Raw genomic sequence first — 17,933 nt, 5'->3', positions numbered from 1 at the left:
GCTCGCCCCTACCCTCGCGAGGAGGGGCTTGAGGATGGGGCGGGGGAGAGAGAGGCGAGATGGGGGGGGGAGGAGAGAGAGAGAGAGGGAGAAACTGGTGCGCACATGCGCGCAGCGTGGGAAGTCGGTTTCGTTGCTGGGGATCTGGCACAGGAGGCGGGGCGGCGGCGGCAGCCGAAGTTGTGGTGCTCGGCTCTGCCTTCCTCCCTGGGCGGCTGCGCGCGGGGTGAATTGGGAGGGCTGTGTCTCGCTGCCTGTCTCCGGCCCGCGTCTGTTATTCTGAGGGGCCTCAAGTGAAGAAGCGGAGCTGCCGGGCGCGCGCCTCCTCCCTCTCCCGATTTAGGCTGAGCCCCGTCCGGTGCTGCTTTCAGTAGGAACGCGAAGGTGAGACGCCCTTTTTCTGACTTAGCCCTGAAGCCGCTCAACAGGTCGTCTCCTCCTCCGAGAGAGAGAGAGGGGCGGGCGGGGGGAGGCGCGTTGGAAGTTGGCCCCCAAAGTTAGTCGCCCTGCCCTTCTCCCGTGTGTGCGTTTGGGCTCTTGTGGGAGCCGAGACCCCTTTCCTGAGGCGTCTGGTTGCGGGGAGTGTGCCGGGGAGAAGGTGGCGCTGCTCCTCTTACATGTTGTCTTCCTCAGCCTCTTCCTCCTCCCCCCTCCCCTGTGCGTGTGTGTGTGCGTGTGTGTGAACTTCTGTCTCCGTGTCTGGCTGGTTACTTCTCGAGACCTTTCCCACCCCCGCCTTGCCTCCGTGCTTTCTCTTCCTGCCTGTTTATATCTCCTGTCTCTCTCTGTGTACGTGCCTGAGTAGAAACTGAAGAGGCAGTCTTGTTTGTTGACATTTATTCTCTCCCCCTCCCCCTTTTACGCTCTTTTGCGTTAATCCTAAGGTATTTGCAGTTTGTGTGTAACCCGCGTCTTGGGCTGCTTCATCAAAGGACCCCTTTTGCCATGCCTGTCTCTTGGGTTTCCTTTAGGTGCAGCTATTTCCATTGTTGGCTCACACACGTTCTATTTCAGTGTGTCCTGTGCTTAATCCGGCCCCCTTTTCGCAACCTGCTGGAAGTCCCATGTTTGGGGAGTTGGCCTTGTAAAGCCATTAGTCTCTGCCGGCATGGAGGGCGTTTGCAGGAAGGATTACCTTGTGTACCGGCAACACGCTATCTATTCCGAATTACGTGCTGGGTGGGTTAATGTTGCGATACCATTTGGAACCTCTGATCGGGAAAGTGCGGTTTTTGAAGTATTTTGTAGATAAAGCCGTCTTGTCTCTGTGAATGTATCTCGGGACTGTAATAAGTATTAAAACACCAAGCTCTGAGTCTGCACCCCACCCATCACAATTTCTTTGTTTTGGTCAATCTTGAATGAAAGTTGGAACTGTATATAGGACATATGGCACTGTATATTAGCATATTGCCCAGCAAGAGTAGAAAAGAGAAGAGATATTTTTGCTTTTGCTAAACAGTAAGTGATATATTTTGTAGTTTTTCAGCCAATATTTCAGAAAACTTTTGTAGGATTTTAGAAAAGGGGGAAAATAAATATCTGAAATATGCCATCTCTGTGGTGCTGTGTTGATTGCTGCAGTTGGGATGACAACATATGTTGACAATTCAATTTGAAAATGCTAAGTTGAATTAAGTAGTTGAACCTTAGTATAAAAGGAACACGGAAAGAGTTCCACAAATTTTGGAGCCAGTGAGCTTCAGATTTCTCACTTCCTGTTCTACAGAGGAAGTTGTATTCTCTAAATGCAGGTGAGGATTATATGAGATCACTTTCTTTTTAATTAAAAATAAAAAACCACTTAAAGGCTATAGTATACTCTTAAATAATATGCAATGTCTGGTTATCAAATGCAAAATAAATAATCTTGTTCAAATACTGTAGTTTGAACTGAAGAAAACAACAGTAGTGTTGCCCCTAGAAACATTTTCTGCAGTAAACACTGTTAAAAAAGGCTTGTTAGTCAACGTGTTTGTTTTTAAAGAGATTGCAAACCGTTTGTTGAATATATTTCCTGCCCTTCATCATAAATGATCTGAGTGGGTAACAATGTAAACAACAATAAAGCATAAAAATCCAGTTAAGCATAAATAATACTGTAATCACTTGCACTTAAACAAGAACACTGATAACTGTATCACTATGCAGGCTGTAGATGTACATACTCAGAAGGCTTGTGGAAGAGAAAGGTTTTCAACAGGCACTGATCACTTAAGAGTTCTTATTTGAAGCAGGTGACCTGAAAACATGATTCTATCATTGCTAACATATTGCTCGGCTAATGTCACTTAAAGTTACGGAGCAGAGTTCAGCCATAAGCCAACCTAAGGGGAACAGCAGTAGCTCAATGTTAGGGCATGTGTGTTTCATGTAAAGGCCCTAGATTTAGCCCCTGGTGCCTCCAAATAGGGCTGAAACTCTGATGAGTTGTTGCCAGCAAGATAGACCAATAGACTAGCACGATATAAGGCTATTTCCTATATTCCGCTGGTCAAAGTTAAGCACTTCTAAGTTGCATTGTTTGGAGTGGGACAGACAGCAGCACATAGGCTTAAATCTAATTGATGTCAGTGACTTAAAATGCTTAATAGGTCATATACATACATGGTTTGTGTTGTATTAGAGTGGTCGTTTTATTGGTGTGTTATTTATATTGTATTTTTAACGTTTAATCGCCCTAAGTAGCAATGAGTGGAAAGGCAGCTGTTAAATATTAAAGATACATAAGTGCAAAACAGTTGTTTTGCTTATGTCTTTCTGAATTGCTGTTAGACTTCTCTAGGCTGGGTAATAGGATGGTGTATGTGTGGTTAGCTTGCTTTTAATGGTAAATAAAGATTGTTCATGCTCAAAATTTAAGACCTATGGTAGGAATCAACCTTGGAAGAAACTGTTAATTCTGGGGGGAAATAAGTGGTTTTCCTTTTAATCTTTTTCCATAGTGGTGAGATAACTTTTTTGAGGCTAGAAGATGAATTCTAAATTTGGTTTCTTGGTTAGCAACAGTAGAATTAAGTGAGACCTTTAGAGTTAATGAGCTAAGACGTGATCAGCTAGGCTTTTTTCTCCTGCTGGGTGGTCGATAAGTCATTCTTGAGCTAGTAGTATTAAGGATCTGCTTTGGCCATTGAAACAACCTATTCTATCCTGTCATTTAAAGCTTAAAAGGGCACCAGCTAGCAACAAGTCAATCTGGTTCAAATTTCTAGTATGCTCCATCCTGTGGGCCCAGTGTGTTACAATATTTATAAAAGATTAAAATTAAAACCTACCTATCTTCTGGCTTAGCCCTAGCCAGCCAAAGTGGGCCCAAACAGAAACTTGGCATCATTTTTTGTTTATTTTCAATTAACCTTTGATCGTGTCACAATTTAATTTTTATATTCTTATTCTATTTATATTCCTTTCAGTGGTTGTAGGTATAGATTATCACTAATATGGCATATTTGTATTGCCTGTCCCTCAGAATCTGCTTTCTTTATGCAAATATTTGGGGAAGGTGTACTTCATTGTGTGACTATCTAAACAGGAGGTGGGCATTGGCTAAAGGGATTTTTATTAAGGTGTGTAATTAATCTATCATCATTGTCTCAAAAATTCATACTATAGCAGTATGAATTTAAGCTTCCCTGTGTCAGAATTAAGACTTTAAAGGCAACAAGAAGAAAGGCAGAATTGTGTTCAATATTTTTTCATCAAAGTTCATAACAAATTTAATCTACAGATCAGCCCTGGATGTAAAATAGTTCAAAAATATTTGAAATGAAAAACAAGTCTTGGATAATTAAAGAAGCACAGATCATATAGGAAATAAACTTCATCATGAATTTAAGAGTTGGAGCCTTGCAAACGTAATAGTATGCTTAGAAACCAATTCATGTAGATGTGCTATAACAGTTTAAAATAAATTAATGTGAACTTAATACCACTTGCTAGTTATTACAAATACAAAATCTGTTTCTGATTATTTTTACTGTGAATCATTGCCTGAATAAGCTTAAATTTCTGGAATAGAGCAATTTTATAGTGACTATTAAGTATCTTACCTGGGTGAAACTTCAGAGAGGTAAGCAGATGCTTTTGAAATACGTGGCTTTCCTTTTGATTGCTGAACTTTGTAAACACTAAGAACACACTCCAGCTGAAACTAAGTACTTTGTCCCATTAATTTCAACAGGAGAATTAAATGTGTGCTTAAATCTCTCCCACTGAAATCAGTGAGACTTAAAAGTACTTAACTTTGCTTGGATTGCACACAAGTGAGTTTTAAGCTGAGCCACTTATTCCATGTTTTAACACCATTATTTTTTGTATGTATCCATTCCACAGACAACAGTGTAATACTGATAGCAATAGCAGTTATAGTCTGAAATGAATCTACAAGACATGGTGAAATAGTGATGGATTAATTCCTCAGTTTGATTTGGAATTGAAAACTGGCAATATCATTATAATAAATATAAGCACTTATAAGCAAAAAAAAAGGCTTCTAATATGTCAGTAAAACTATCTGATTATAGAATGAGAAGTAAGGAGCTGGAACAGAGCATCGGTTCAGTCTGAAGCATGCTGCTGTGCCAAGGAAAATATTCCAAACTTGAAGAGGAACAATCACTTACTTTGCTCATTAGAGCCATTGTGATGGTTCATTTAGCACACAAGATGCAATTAGATCTAACAGTTTTATCCAGTGTTCATACCTACCACCATTTATTTGTCAATGGAAGTCATTCTCATCCAGTAAAACACATGTGATGAGATACAACTTTATTGCTGTAAAGGTAAAGGGACTCCTGACCATTATGTCCACTCGTGACCGACTCTGGGGTTACGGTGCTCATCTCCCTTTATTGGCCAAGGGAGCAGGCGTACAGCTTCTGGGTCATGTGGCCAGCATGACTAAGCCACTTCTGGCAAACCAGAGCAGCACACGGAAATGCCGTTTACCTTCCCGCCAGAGCGGTACCTATTTATCTACTTGCACGTTAACGTGCTTTTGAACTGCTAGGTGGACAGGAGCAGGGACCGAGCAACGGGAGCTCACCCCGTTGCAGGGATTCAAACCGCCGACCTTCTGATCGGCAAGTCTTAGGCTCTGTCGTTTAACCCACAGCGCCACCCGTGTCCCTTTATTGCTGTAGCGGACGAAACTTAGCCATCTTCTCTCAGTGTCCTGCCAGCTGCTCCTTAGGCATGTATATCTCTGTGTATATACTGCTGTAGTTCAGTCTCAACCACCTGGTTGAAATAGGAGTGTGATTCTGAACCTGGTGCATGCTCAGTGTGTTGGATGTCCCTGACTGATAGCTGCTGCATTTGGAGCATCTGTTACTACCTGTGTCTGCTTGATCACCTCCCCTTTTTAGGTTTGCTGTATTGCTAGTGAATGCATTATCAAAATTCAAAGAAAGGGGCAACTTGCAGATCTTGTTGCTGTCTTGCCACCAACTCTAAGCACCAAAACAGCAATGGCAATGCATTCAGTAGCAAGACAGCAAGCACACCGAGAGCAGATAGATGGTGACCTCTCACCAAAAGATTAATATTTTATGGTTCCAAATCTGTCATCTGGCAACTTAACACTGACCAGGGAATACTTGCATCACAAAATTCAAAGAAAGGGGCAACTTACAGATCTTGCTGCTGTCTTGCCACCAATCCCAAGTACCCATTCCCAGTTACCAGCTGAAGTAAATTAGTAAAGGTAAAGGATCCCTGGACGGTTAAGTCCAGTCAAAGGCGACTATGGGGTGCAGCACTGATCTCAGGCCGAGGGAGCCAGTGTTTCTCTACAGACAGCTTTCCGGGTCATGTAGCCAACATGACTAAACCACTACTGGCACACGGAGGACTCTGACAAGTGCAGTGCAGTTGTCCAGCAGCCTCAGCAGAAACAATGAAAAGTAAAAACAATAATTTTAATAATTTTGTTATTTATACCCTGCCCATCTGGCTGGATATCCCCAGCCACTCTGGGCAGTTTGCAGCATATAAAAACATAATAAAAAAATGAAGCATTAAAAACTTGCTGAAATGTTAGCTTTCGGGTCCAATTTGAAGTGCTTACCTTTGAAGCCCTGTGTGGACTGGAATTAATAGAGATTGCCCCTCCATTTATGAATCTCCATATTAAGTGACATCCTCTGATAAGACTTTCTTCATTTAACACCAATACATTAGATGAAGTTCTCAACAGCTAGGAACAGAACCTTTCTTACTAGTTCCTCCCCTTATTGGAGAAGCTGTAAGATCCATTTCCCCCCTCTTATTTTGTTATATAATGGAGGGCTGGTCTTTAGTAATAATGTTTGCTACTGACAACTGAATTTCTTGATTATTTATAAAACATATTGTAGGAGCCACATCGAACCTTAAATCTGGAACACAAATATTTTAAATAAATGTTGCTGTCAAACTCTGTACTTAACTGACTGGTATCAGGCTGGTTAAACATTTTGTAGGGAAGTAAACTTGCATGTACACTATTTGCTAGTTTAAGTTATTGCCTATCAGTGTAATTAGTTGTTGATGTATGTGACTACTTAACTGGACTCTGGTATATTGACTTGTTAAAGCTTATCTTGTGAATTTCTTACCATGCTGTGGTTCTTCAGTTAGCTGAGCACTCACAAGGCAGGCAGACCTCACGCCTTCTACCCTGTGGCAGGAGGCATCCCATCAGTTTTTAGCAGATATTCATGACAAGCCCAACTTTTGGGGACCTGAGGTGTAGTGAAGAATTTGCAGGAAGCCTACAAATACTGTAATTCAAATTTGGAAGGGAACTACAATTCAAATTTGGAATGAAGGGTTATGAGCATGACTCTGACACAGATTCTGAATCCAATCAACATTTTGAAATGTATTTTATAAAGCCCCACATTGCACCGTCAATCAATTTGCAGTTTGGATCCCTCTGCATTTCTGAACGTGCAGGTAACAGCAGTTAACAGGAGTGCCTTTTATCAATTTTAGCTGGAATTCCAGCTGTTTGCATTCCTAAAGTTAGATCTGGACATGGTCATTCATTCCCAGGCCAGCTCCAGGTTCGTTTGGATATACTGCACTTCGTGAGACTGCCTTTGAGGACAGTCTTCAAACTACATTTGATCCAGAATGCTGTGCCAGGCTTGTTGTCTGGGGCTAGCAGGACTGATAATACAATGCCAGTTATGTACCAACTTCTCTGGACATCACTTTTGCCAACCTCAATTCAAAATGCCCACTTTGGTCTTCAGAAACGTAAGTTGCCTGTGTTGGGCTGAGGTTCAGAGGAATTATTCTCCTCCAGCCTGAACCTGCTGAAGAACTTGGCTCTACTTTCTAAGTCCTTGTGGTTTTCCACTGATGGTTTGTTTATTTGGGGATGAAGAGACAGGACTTTTTATTGCAATGTCCAAATTATGAAAGCATCTTCCTAGGCAGGTTTCTGGTTCCTTCACTGCCTGCTTTTAAAGTGCACATTTAAGCCAGTTTTATTTCAGTGGGCATATTTTAATTAGGTCCTTTTAAGATTTATGTTGCTGATATTTTGCTATTTGTTATACGCTTTATTGGATTTCAATTTAATTTGATTTTAAATTGTATTGGCCACTTTGAATTTATATTGCACAGAATAGGGTGTCATTTTTAACAAATGTATTTCATATTCATGGGCAAAGAAAGCATTCTACAATGGAACATGGGGCAGGGATGGGCAAAATTCATGCTTTCAGGAACTACAGTGATACCTCTGGTTACATACTTAATTCGTTCTGGAGGTCCGTTCTTAACTTGAAGCGCCACTTTAGCTAATGGGGCCTCCCGCTGCTGCCGCACCACCGCCGCGTGATTCCCGTTCTCATCCTGAAGCAAAGTTCTTAACCTGAGGTACTATTTCTGGGTTAGCGGAGTCTGTAACCTGAAGCATATGTAACCCTAGGTACCACTGTACTTTGATTGTAGACACCTGGAGCAGTATCCAACTAATGGGTCCTCTCTGTGCAAGGACTCTCATGTGCAACAGAACTCCCCCCCCCCCCCGGTTTTCCTACTGCACCATCCTCAAATCTGCTCCAGAGTGTGTGGGGAACTCCTAGAACACATGGGGCACACAGAGGAAGGAGAAAGGAAAATTTTGCTGCACAAATGGAAATCCTTGCGCTAACAGGCCATCTTTCTTAGCACTACTTTGAATACAACTCAAGTTGGCTACAAAACATTTAGAAATTTACCAATAGGTCCTGCTTTATCAGATGTATTCTGTGGGAGGCTCATGTGTCTGCTTGCTACATTGGATCTGAAGGATAATATTTTTGCTTGACACAGTCCTTCTGTTATATGTATTGGGTGCAACCAATTCAATCTCTGTGTTGCCCTGAGGATTTTCTCAAAATGCAAGGTACATCTTTAGTGGCAGATCATGCATTTTTTTTCAGCCTGCATGATTGGTTCTTCATATGAGTTAAAGAGGGGACTTGCAATTGTCAATCAGACGGTACACTGCTTTGAAGCTGGGTCTTTCCACATACAGTACTGGAAACAGTGTCACACTGGAGTGAACAAGAAAGATCCTGTACCTCAGCCTTCCATCGTCTTCCATCATCCTTCTTCATTAGCCATGCTGACTTGGACTGATGGGAATTAGAGCCCTCCGGGTTGGGGAAAATAGCAATGCATTGCTATATGTTGCTTTCCAATTCAATCAAAGCATTCATGCCACAAGTAAACGCTGTCGTCATGCAGGATACCCTCTAAACCTGTGCAGCAATTAACTACAGTCAGTTTGTGCTATTGGATGTCATGGCTTCTATCTCTCATCCAGTGCCACATGAGGCTCCCTGTGTGGCTTCCCAAGTTGTGGACCATCTGTCAGGGGTGCTTCAGTTGAGATTCCTACATTACAGGACTAGAGGTTGGACTAGATTACCTTTGGGGTCCCTTCCAGCTCTACAATTCTAAGTTAGACTCAGTGCAGTGGACATACTTTTCTAGTTAATATATCATAGGTCTTGTTACGTCCTACTGGACTGAGGAGCCTAATGTAATAACACTGCATGTAGGGTCTCTAGGATCTTATTTATTAGGGTAAAGTCTAAGACATGAGGATTCAACAGCAGACATTCACTTATTTTATGCTATCTAAATTTAAAGAAAAAGTTACGAAGAACTATTAACAGGCAAAAACTGGTACACCCCATGAGGTGTGCATTATATGTTCCACTAATCTACTTCAACAAAATTTTAACTTTCACTTAGGTCACATGTGAATTTGAGCTGGATTTTGGGTTGGGGGTGTATATGTGAAAGAGAGAAAGAGGGACAGGTGAGGGGGAGAGAGATGTTTTATAGGAATACTGTCAAGGAGAGAAATGTGTTTCCTGGGATTCTTCATAAAATTTAATTAATTAATTAAAACTTTGGCGCTGATCAGTTTGACTGGTATTATATCTATTCATTATACTACTGATATCATTAAACAATGAATTTTTAGGAAAAAATGATAACAGAAAATGTTAGGTGTGATTTTCTTTACAGAAAAGTTTCCAATGCTGAAAATACAGTGGTGCCTCGCAAGACGAAAAGAATTCGTTCCACGAGTCTTTTCGTCTTGCGAAGCACGCTCCGTCGCAACTGCGCCTCTTTAAGCGGCTTTAAAAAAAAAGCGCAAGACATTTTCGTCTTGCAAAGCAAGCCCATAGGGAAATTCGTCTAGCGAAGCAACGCAAAACCGAAAAACCCTTTCATCTAGCGAGTTTTCGTCTTGCGAGGCATTCGTCTTGCGGGGCACCACTGTATGTCATTTGAGTATGTTGCAGTTGCCATTAGACCAAAAAAACCTCACCATTTTCAAGTTCCTGAGTAGGGCAAGGACTCACTCCGATGTTGTGCTAGGCCCATGAGAATGAGTTTCCTTCCTTCTGCTCAACTCAGAAGTTGTGAGCAGTTTGTCTTTGCCATGCTGGCCTCAGAAGGACTTGTTCCCTCTTGAGCCAGATCTTGATGTTACATTGAACTTTAGAGTTGCCTAGTACTCCTTCCAGCTCATTGTGGGAACAAGGCCCGCCTTTCCTTCCCAGCTCTGAACTGGGTAATGCAAGTGGGGCCTCATCCTTTCAGCCATGCTGGACTGCAAAGTTCAAGCATAACTTCAAAGACATCTATCCCTTCTCAGCTTGGGAGTGTCAAGTCTTTGGTGAGTCAGGTTTTGGCTGACCTTACTGAACTCCTTAACTGATAGGTTCATATACCTTTTCGTAGTTAAGGTAATACATATATTATTCTAGAAAGATCACAAAGAGAAACACAGAACTGCTTATTTTTCTGAAATCAGGTAGACTTCACTGAATCTCCTACTGCTTAACAAATGCCTCTAATTGCCTTTACCGGCTATGCTAAGACATAAAACTCCCACTGAACTAAACGATAGACTTAAAAAGTAAGAAAAGGCTATGTTTTAATTTCTCTGTTTAACCTTCTCTTCAGCTGATAATGCAGCATTCCTAAAACCACACTTAGAAGTCTTATCTTAATTCCAGCCAAATGGTAAACATAAATGACATAGCTATGTATCATTCTGATAGGTAAGTCAAAACTGGCTTCCCATGTGCAGTTGAAGCAACGATGGCACTGGAAATTCCCAGGTTATAAAGAGAATTCTGCTTCATCTAGTGCACTGAAAAATGTGGTATGTCATGAGAGAAATAGTTGTCTCTGAAGCTTGCAAAATCTGATGTCATTGCGCTCTCAAAGTTCTAGTAAGTGTAAAATGAATGGAATGAAACTGAAGTGATGACTAACAATAACCACTCCTGCCTGAAACGGGAGTAGCCGAATCCTACTGTTCCTAGCTGACATCATCAACTGATTGATGGTCTCTTTCTTGTAAAACCTTAAAATATTCAGGAATGTCCCAGGTTATAAATTGCTTTATGATCCTCTTAACAATTGTATTAGTCTCTTGAGTTGAGAAGTGGTTCATAATTCCTATTTCATTTATCCTAAGAATAGTCCTGTGAATTATTTTTTATAATACTTTATTAATTTTCCATTTTATATTATTTAAATATAATCTTATTTTTTAACACTATTATTTGCTCATATGAGCTAATTAACTTCCCTCCCTCCCGCCTCATGGTTACCATAATTCCTTTCTATGTCATAGCATTTGTTTACATTTCATCCATTTCTATTGCCCCATTTTAAAATATTTGTGTAAAAAGGTATAAATCGGAAATTTTACAAGTCGTCTTAAGTCAGTACTGGTAGTGTTGTTAATTGGTTGCAGTTGTCCTTCAAATATTGTATAAATTTGCCCCAGTCTTTTTGGAAAGTTTGATCACGTTGGTTTCGGATTTTCCTGGTCAGCTTCGCCAGCTCTGCATATTCCATCATCTTCGTCTACCACTCTTCAATCGGTAATTCCTGTTGCTTCCGTTTTGGGGCTAGCAAAGTCCTCACTGCCGTTGTTGCATATCTAAACAGTTTTTGGTCTTTCTTTGGAATTTCTTCAGCTACTATACCCAATAAGAATGCTTCTGGTTTTTTGACAAATGTACTTTTGTACATTTTCTTTAACTCATTATTTATCATTTCCCAGTAAGCCTTTACTACATGTCCACCACATATGATAGAAATTCCCTTCCTTTTCTTTACATTTCCAACATTTCTTCTCTTTTATATTTTAGCAAGTTTAGTTGGTGTTAAATACCACCTATACATCATTTTCATAATATTTTCTTTTAATGTGCTACAGGCAGTAAATTTTATTCCTTCATTCCATAACCTTTCCCATGCCTCTAACAAATAGTCCTGTGAATTAAGCCATTACTTCCATTTTACAGATTACAAACTGAGGAGGCTGTGGTCTCAAGGTCCATCAGGTGTCCAATGGCTGAGATTTAATGCAGTTCTGGGCTGTGATAGCCATGAGGCATTTGAGAATTATATAGGAAAATCTTACATATGATTGTAGTTTCAGTGTATAATTTAACCTTCAACGGGGTGGGGAACCTTTATAAAATAAAATGCCTTAAACCTGGTCCAACAGCATATAGTTGCCCCAACGCCCATGCAGTTGTTTCAACAAAATTGTCACAATCTGGCTGCTGCATTTTGCACTAACTGCAACTTCTAGTCAAGAGTTGACACACATAAGAGTGCATTGCAATAATCCAGTCTTGAGGTTGCATTGCATATATCACTGTAGCTATTTGTGGCATATCAGCCAAAGCTAGTAGAAAGCACTCCTAGCCACTGAAGACATTTGGCCTCCAGCATCAGCAATCGAGAAGTACTCTTAGCCTAACAGCCTGCTTCTTCAGATGTAGTTCAACTCCATACTGAACATGCAGTTGATCAGACCTAGGAACTATTCACACATAGGACTTCGATCTTACCAGGAGTGAGGTTTCTTTTATATTCACCACTCCAGCCCACCTCTTAAGTCCAGGTACTGGCCAAGGACTTGTGCAGTAATACCTGATTCAGATGTTACAGAGAAATAGAGATGTGTGTCATCAGCATACTGATGACTCTGTGTCTGTGACCCAAATCACCTAATGACTGCACCCAGCTGCTTCATATAGAAGTTAAATAGCATTTGGGGAAGGGGCACTGCAGCATCCTACAACACAATTGCAAAGGAGCTGAAAGGCAGTCATCCAATGCTTACTGTCTAGAAATGATCACAGAAGTAGTGGTACCTCCTGTACTGTGTCCCCAACTTGCAGAGGTAATCCAGGAGGATTCCATCGTTCATGCTATTGAAAGCTGCAGCAAAAGTCAAGCAAGAGTAAGAGTAGCACTCGCTCATCCCCCTAAGACAGTGGTTCTTAAAGGATGTGGTGCAATCCCCCTAAGACAGTGGTTCTTAAAGGATGTGGTGCACCACAGATGTGGCAGGGGAGGATAGCAAGTGTGGTAGGAATAGTCAAGGACAATCAAAGAAACATTTAAACATTTCAGTGCAGTATAGTTAGTATTAAAAAAAATTAAAAATAATAATAATCTGTGATCAGAAACAGTATCCATGCCTCTCTCCAAGAGCATGGGCTATTATTCTACAGTTCTCCATGACATATTGTGAACAGGGGTTTTCAACTCTGACAACTATGAAAGATCAGAAAAGAGAAAGGCTTCTTTCTGGTGTTGAGATGAGTGTTTATCTCACATTAGACCTAATATAAATGAGATTACCCAGCAAAAGGAAGCTCCCACCTCTCACTGAGTTTGTATAATACTTAAGGTACATATGTGAGAGGCTTGTTTATAATTATATTTTGAGAATGATTCATGTTCTTATGTAGCTGCGTTCTTTTATACTTTCTGGATGTCTCATGGTCATATTATAAAGTAGTTGTGTTCTATGTGTTTTAGCACTGCTAGGGGTTGTTTCTTTTTGTTTTCCAATGTATTTCTTATCAATAAAAAATTCTGTGTGGCACAAGCAAATTTTTATTCTGAAGGGGGGGTTCCAGAGAAGCAAATTGCCAGGAGCTAAGGAGCAGCTAACCATGATGTTGAACTGTTTTGGAATAAGGTTTGGATCTGAAGTGTCTCTTGCATTTGTTCATAGAGAAGTTGTCAATTCTCCCCCATCCCTGGTGTCCCATACTGTAACCACTCTTGGTAGCCCTTTGATCATCAAGTGGATTTTTGGAGGACATGAAAGGCTGTACCAAGAAATGGGGTATGAAAAGCCACTGTGTTCATGAATCACTGTGTGTTGTTCTTTGGAACAGTGTTTAAAATTCGCCATGTTCATTTTGTTCCTTGCAACCAAGTGAAGATGCCTAGGTTCCAGGATGGTGCCTGACGTCTCCACCTTCTGGAGGTGCATGCTTGGGGATGCTTGGATCTTGACTGTTTTCACACACTAGCAACACATCCTGTAGAATTCTATTCATTACATTTTATCTGCACAATCAGAATGAATTTCAGGAACCAAAAAGTCATATTGAAAAACACCACATTTGAACCGACTGGCCCCAAAATGGCAACTAGGCATTCCATTTTGGCAACTGTAACTCTGGTTTGGCACCTAGCTTATATATCTGAGTTTCTAACACTGCTTTGGAGCCAATCAAAATGGGTTTCACAATATTTATAAGTGAGACCTATAACACTTAATTGCATTTTCTAAGAGGTGGCATTGAAAATGTAATTTTACCTGTGCCAGGAAACTGATGTCTGATCCTCCAGGTTGTATTATTGATTGGTTGGAGAAACTAGAACTACTTTGTAGGTGGGTAGACTCTTTCCCCCAATTTGTGAATAAGCTTTACAGGAAATGAATAGTGGGGATATCTGTTCATGGTGATTGGAAGACCAATAAATCAGCTGAACTGTTAAGCAGTCCACTCTTCAAGGTTTTCTAAAGTGCACACTGCATTAGTATAAGTGAACCTGATAGTTTACACTTTTAAATTAAATCTACAATTATTATTATTTTTGCCTATCACATAAAGTGAATTTTCACCTGAGTCAGTATTAAGTGGTCTCAGATAACTGACGTAAATAGAGCAGATAGTTTACGTGCTGTTCTTTAGAGGTTTTGACATCATTACTTCTACTTACTAGGAAGCTTTAGCCATCTGCCAACTGAGCTTGATACAGCTAGTAGGAAGATGTAGTACAGCTTTGCATATGAGTAATCATCTAATTTTCTGTTTAACAGGCTTAGGATGCTAATCACTGTTACCTGACTTCAGTAGAAAAGAATCTGAGAAGACAGAGGAATGGCTGGTTGCGATTTCATGATTTAAGTTTTTTCTTTGCACAAGTTGCAGGCTAGCTGGCAGAGCTGTTGCTATGGAAACAAACAGTCAGCTCCTGAGAGTGCCAATGGAATGCTAATCTGGTATAAATGAGGAGTTCCAGCTGCTGCCCAAAGGTGGGAGACATGAGAGAGGAAATGAAGGGAATTAAACCATGTTCCATTATTTCAGTATATATCTACTCAATATTGATTGGCATCTTTTTCAGGATCTATCTACTCAATGTTGGCATCTTTTTATATGAGCTTCAAAGACTGCAGTAGCTGGAAATAAAATGCTTCCATTATAGATACAAAAATTAAAGTCTTCCGTTAGTGTGGTCATTTCCCACCATCTACGTATTTTAGATGTTTACTAGAAATTATGAAGTGACTTTGAACTCAGTGTTGTTCTTAGTTAGTGCAATAATCAGGCTGTGTAGATTGGTGCACTGGTGTGATTAATCAACGTTCTTCAGTCACAGATTTAAGTCCTGCTAAATTGGTGAGACTGACAACAAGCAAGGAGTTGATTTGGGACTCTTAGTGTTGTTCTCCAACTCTTTCCAACAAATTCTAAATTTGATTAAAAACAATGCTCTCTTTCCTTTTACAGAAACTGTATTGTGGTATTACTTGTTTAATTAAATTAAATTAATTAACTGCACATTTATAATGACCTTTGAACTTGTTTGTATTTGAAGACATCTTGCTCTGCTGTACCGTTGAAATCAATATCCTCAGATTTGATGTGCAAGAAAACCTTTAAAACAATTCTGAGTAGTACTTATTTTATTTATATACCAACCTTCATGGAGACCACAGGGTGACATAATAATAAAAAATATTTTTTTTTATTTATACCCTGGCCTCCCTGGCCAGAGCCGGGCTCAGGGCAGCTAACACCAGTAAAATTACAATAAAAACATAATGGAGGGGGGAGAAACCAATTTATTAAAATATGGGTTAAAATACAATTTAAAATGCAGCCTCATTTTAATAGTAGCTCCTAGATAAAAAAAACCATAAGGGGCAGGAAACATAAGGGTCTGACTGAGTCCAAACCAAAGGCCAGGCGGAACAGCTCTGTCTTGCAGGCCCTATGGAAAGATGTCAAGTCCCGCAGGGCCCTAGTCTCTTCCACCAGATTGGGGCCAGTACTGAAAAGGCCCTGGCCCTTACAACATGAAACACCTTGGTTTTGCCTTGGTAATGTACTGGATGAGAGCCAACAAACAAGCTCAATCCAGATACGAATGAGGCTCTGTTAGTGGGCAGTTCTCTAGACAGGATGGATGGAAGGTTCCCTGCTCTTGATGGGGTTTTGCTCCCTCTGCAGCAGCGGGTATGTAGCTTGGGGATACTCTTGCATCCTTTGCTGTCACTTGAATCTCAGGTGGCCTCAGTGGTGCAGAGTGCCATCAGCTTCGGCTGGTGGCCTAGCTGTGCCTCTATCTGGAAAGGCATAACCTAATTTCTGTCGTCTGTGCTCTGGTAAGCCTTTGTAGATGGTTTAGAAACTTCAGCTGGTGCAGAATTTGGTGGCCAGGCTGCTCACTGGTGCAAGAGGCTTTCAGCATATTACACCAATCCTGGCCCAACTACACTGACTGCTAATTAGTTTCCAGGCCCAGTGCAAAGTGCTGGTTTTGACCTATAAAGCCTTAAACAGCTCAGGTCTGCAATACCTCAAGGACCACCTCTCCCCAAATGAAGCAACCCAGACCCTGCAATCATCATCAGAGGCTCTTCATGTCCCTCCTCCACTAGAGATCCAGAAGGTGGCAACATGAGAACAGGGCTTTTTTGCACTGGCTCCCTGGTTGTGGAATGCTCGCCTTAGGGAGGCTTGCCTAGCACCTTCATTACATATCTTTAGGTCCCAGGCAAAACCTTTCTCTATAACCAGGCCTTTTAGCCTGATGAAAATTCTGTGGCCTTTTAGATGTGTTTGTGAAAAGAGGGAGCTTGGTTGGATTAGATTAGATAATTTCTGTTCTTTTGTATTTTTATGTCATGAACTGCCCTGTGAATTTTGGATGAAGGGTGGTGTGTGTGTGTGAGAGAGAGAGAGGGGGGGGGGAGGGACGGACGGACGGACGGAGGGAGAGTAATCCTGGGCCATTAGCTGTGCTGATGATTACTGGAGACCAACATTATCTGGAAAGTCACAGGTTGCCTAACTCTGGCATAACACAAAGGAGTTTTTATAACTTTTAAATTGATCCTAATAATTTTAATTTAATTTAAATTTATCCTTATGTTTTTCATTTTTAGTCTAATGAATCAATGTGATTTATAAATAGACCATTTTACTTAAAATCTTTATTTTTCTGGCTTATTTCATAGCAAAATCATGAAATATCTCCCAGTTTCTCTTGTACATTCATGCTCTATAGACAAAATAGCTTGGTGACTTACTTCTGCTTGCTTACCCTTTATGAGCTAGACATTTACTTACACATATTTGAGCTTGTAAAACCTAGTAGCTGGAATGACTTCTACTGTTCCTGAGACCAGTGTCCCTGACTGTTAGTGTGTTTTTCTCACCCACCAACTTCCTCTCTCCTGTCAATCCACAAGGAATCTTGCTTAAAGAATGCACTTGCAAATCAATATAGTCCTGGTTATTTATGATTCTTCAGATTTTGTAGTATTACACTTTTAATTTAATCATTCAGCTTGTAGTATAACGTTAAACATAGCATGTTTTCTTTATTGCTAATTACTAAGACCAAGGCCGATGTACTCCTCCAGATTCTATCATTTATTTTAAGTAGATGGGAGTAAAGGGAATTAAACAGTGTAAACAGAAACTTGTTTTACTAAGTTTGAAACTTTGTCATGGTCAGTCTTTCCTTAACAGCCATCATGTGCTAATTAAATGATGATCACTCAGACCATTCAGCAATAAAGTTTTTAAAAAGTACACCTCCTGTATGTTACATAATTTGAAGCCGGTATCCTTTATGTTTTTTGTATAAACCACAATATTCAAAATGAGATATGCCAACTGTGGATTGTGAATCAAAGTGGGAAGGAATCCTCCCAGTTTGAAACCAGTGCAGAATAATCATTTTCTAAACTATAAGCTTTGAAGATGGGCATAATGAAATCAAAAACATTTTTAGTCGTTGTTTTAACTGAACTGTTGTTGTTCTTCTGAGTAACAAAGGCAAATGAGAGAGGTCAGAAA

At 40.5% G+C, this 17,933-nt stretch overlaps 1 protein-coding gene across 7 annotated transcripts in view; it reads left to right on the top strand.

The window, feature by feature from the left end:
• The first annotated feature begins 61 nt into the window (after positions 1-61).
• PALS1 (protein associated with LIN7 1, MAGUK p55 family member) overlaps positions 62-17,933 on the top strand; it is a 52,521-nt gene continuing 34,649 nt past the window's right edge. The window contains exons 1-3 of one of the 7 annotated variants that reach the window (XM_083460399.1): positions 106-384; positions 14,162-14,227; positions 14,766-14,875. The gene's annotated coding sequence lies outside the window, so the exon portion shown is untranslated. Of the gene's footprint in view, positions 385-14,161; positions 14,228-14,659; positions 14,876-17,933 lie in introns of all 7 variants that reach the window. The other 6 variants (XM_083460397.1, XM_083460400.1, XM_083460398.1 and 3 more) reach the window with 6 other exon arrangements.

This window comes from Podarcis liolepis (genome assembly GCF_965112155.1).
Source record: "Podarcis liolepis genome assembly, chromosome: 1".
Taxonomy (NCBI): Eukaryota; Metazoa; Chordata; class Lepidosauria; order Squamata; family Lacertidae; genus Podarcis; species Podarcis liolepis.
The sequence above is the reverse complement of the archived record's forward strand: the minus strand, read 5'-3'. Positions and strand labels throughout refer to the sequence as shown.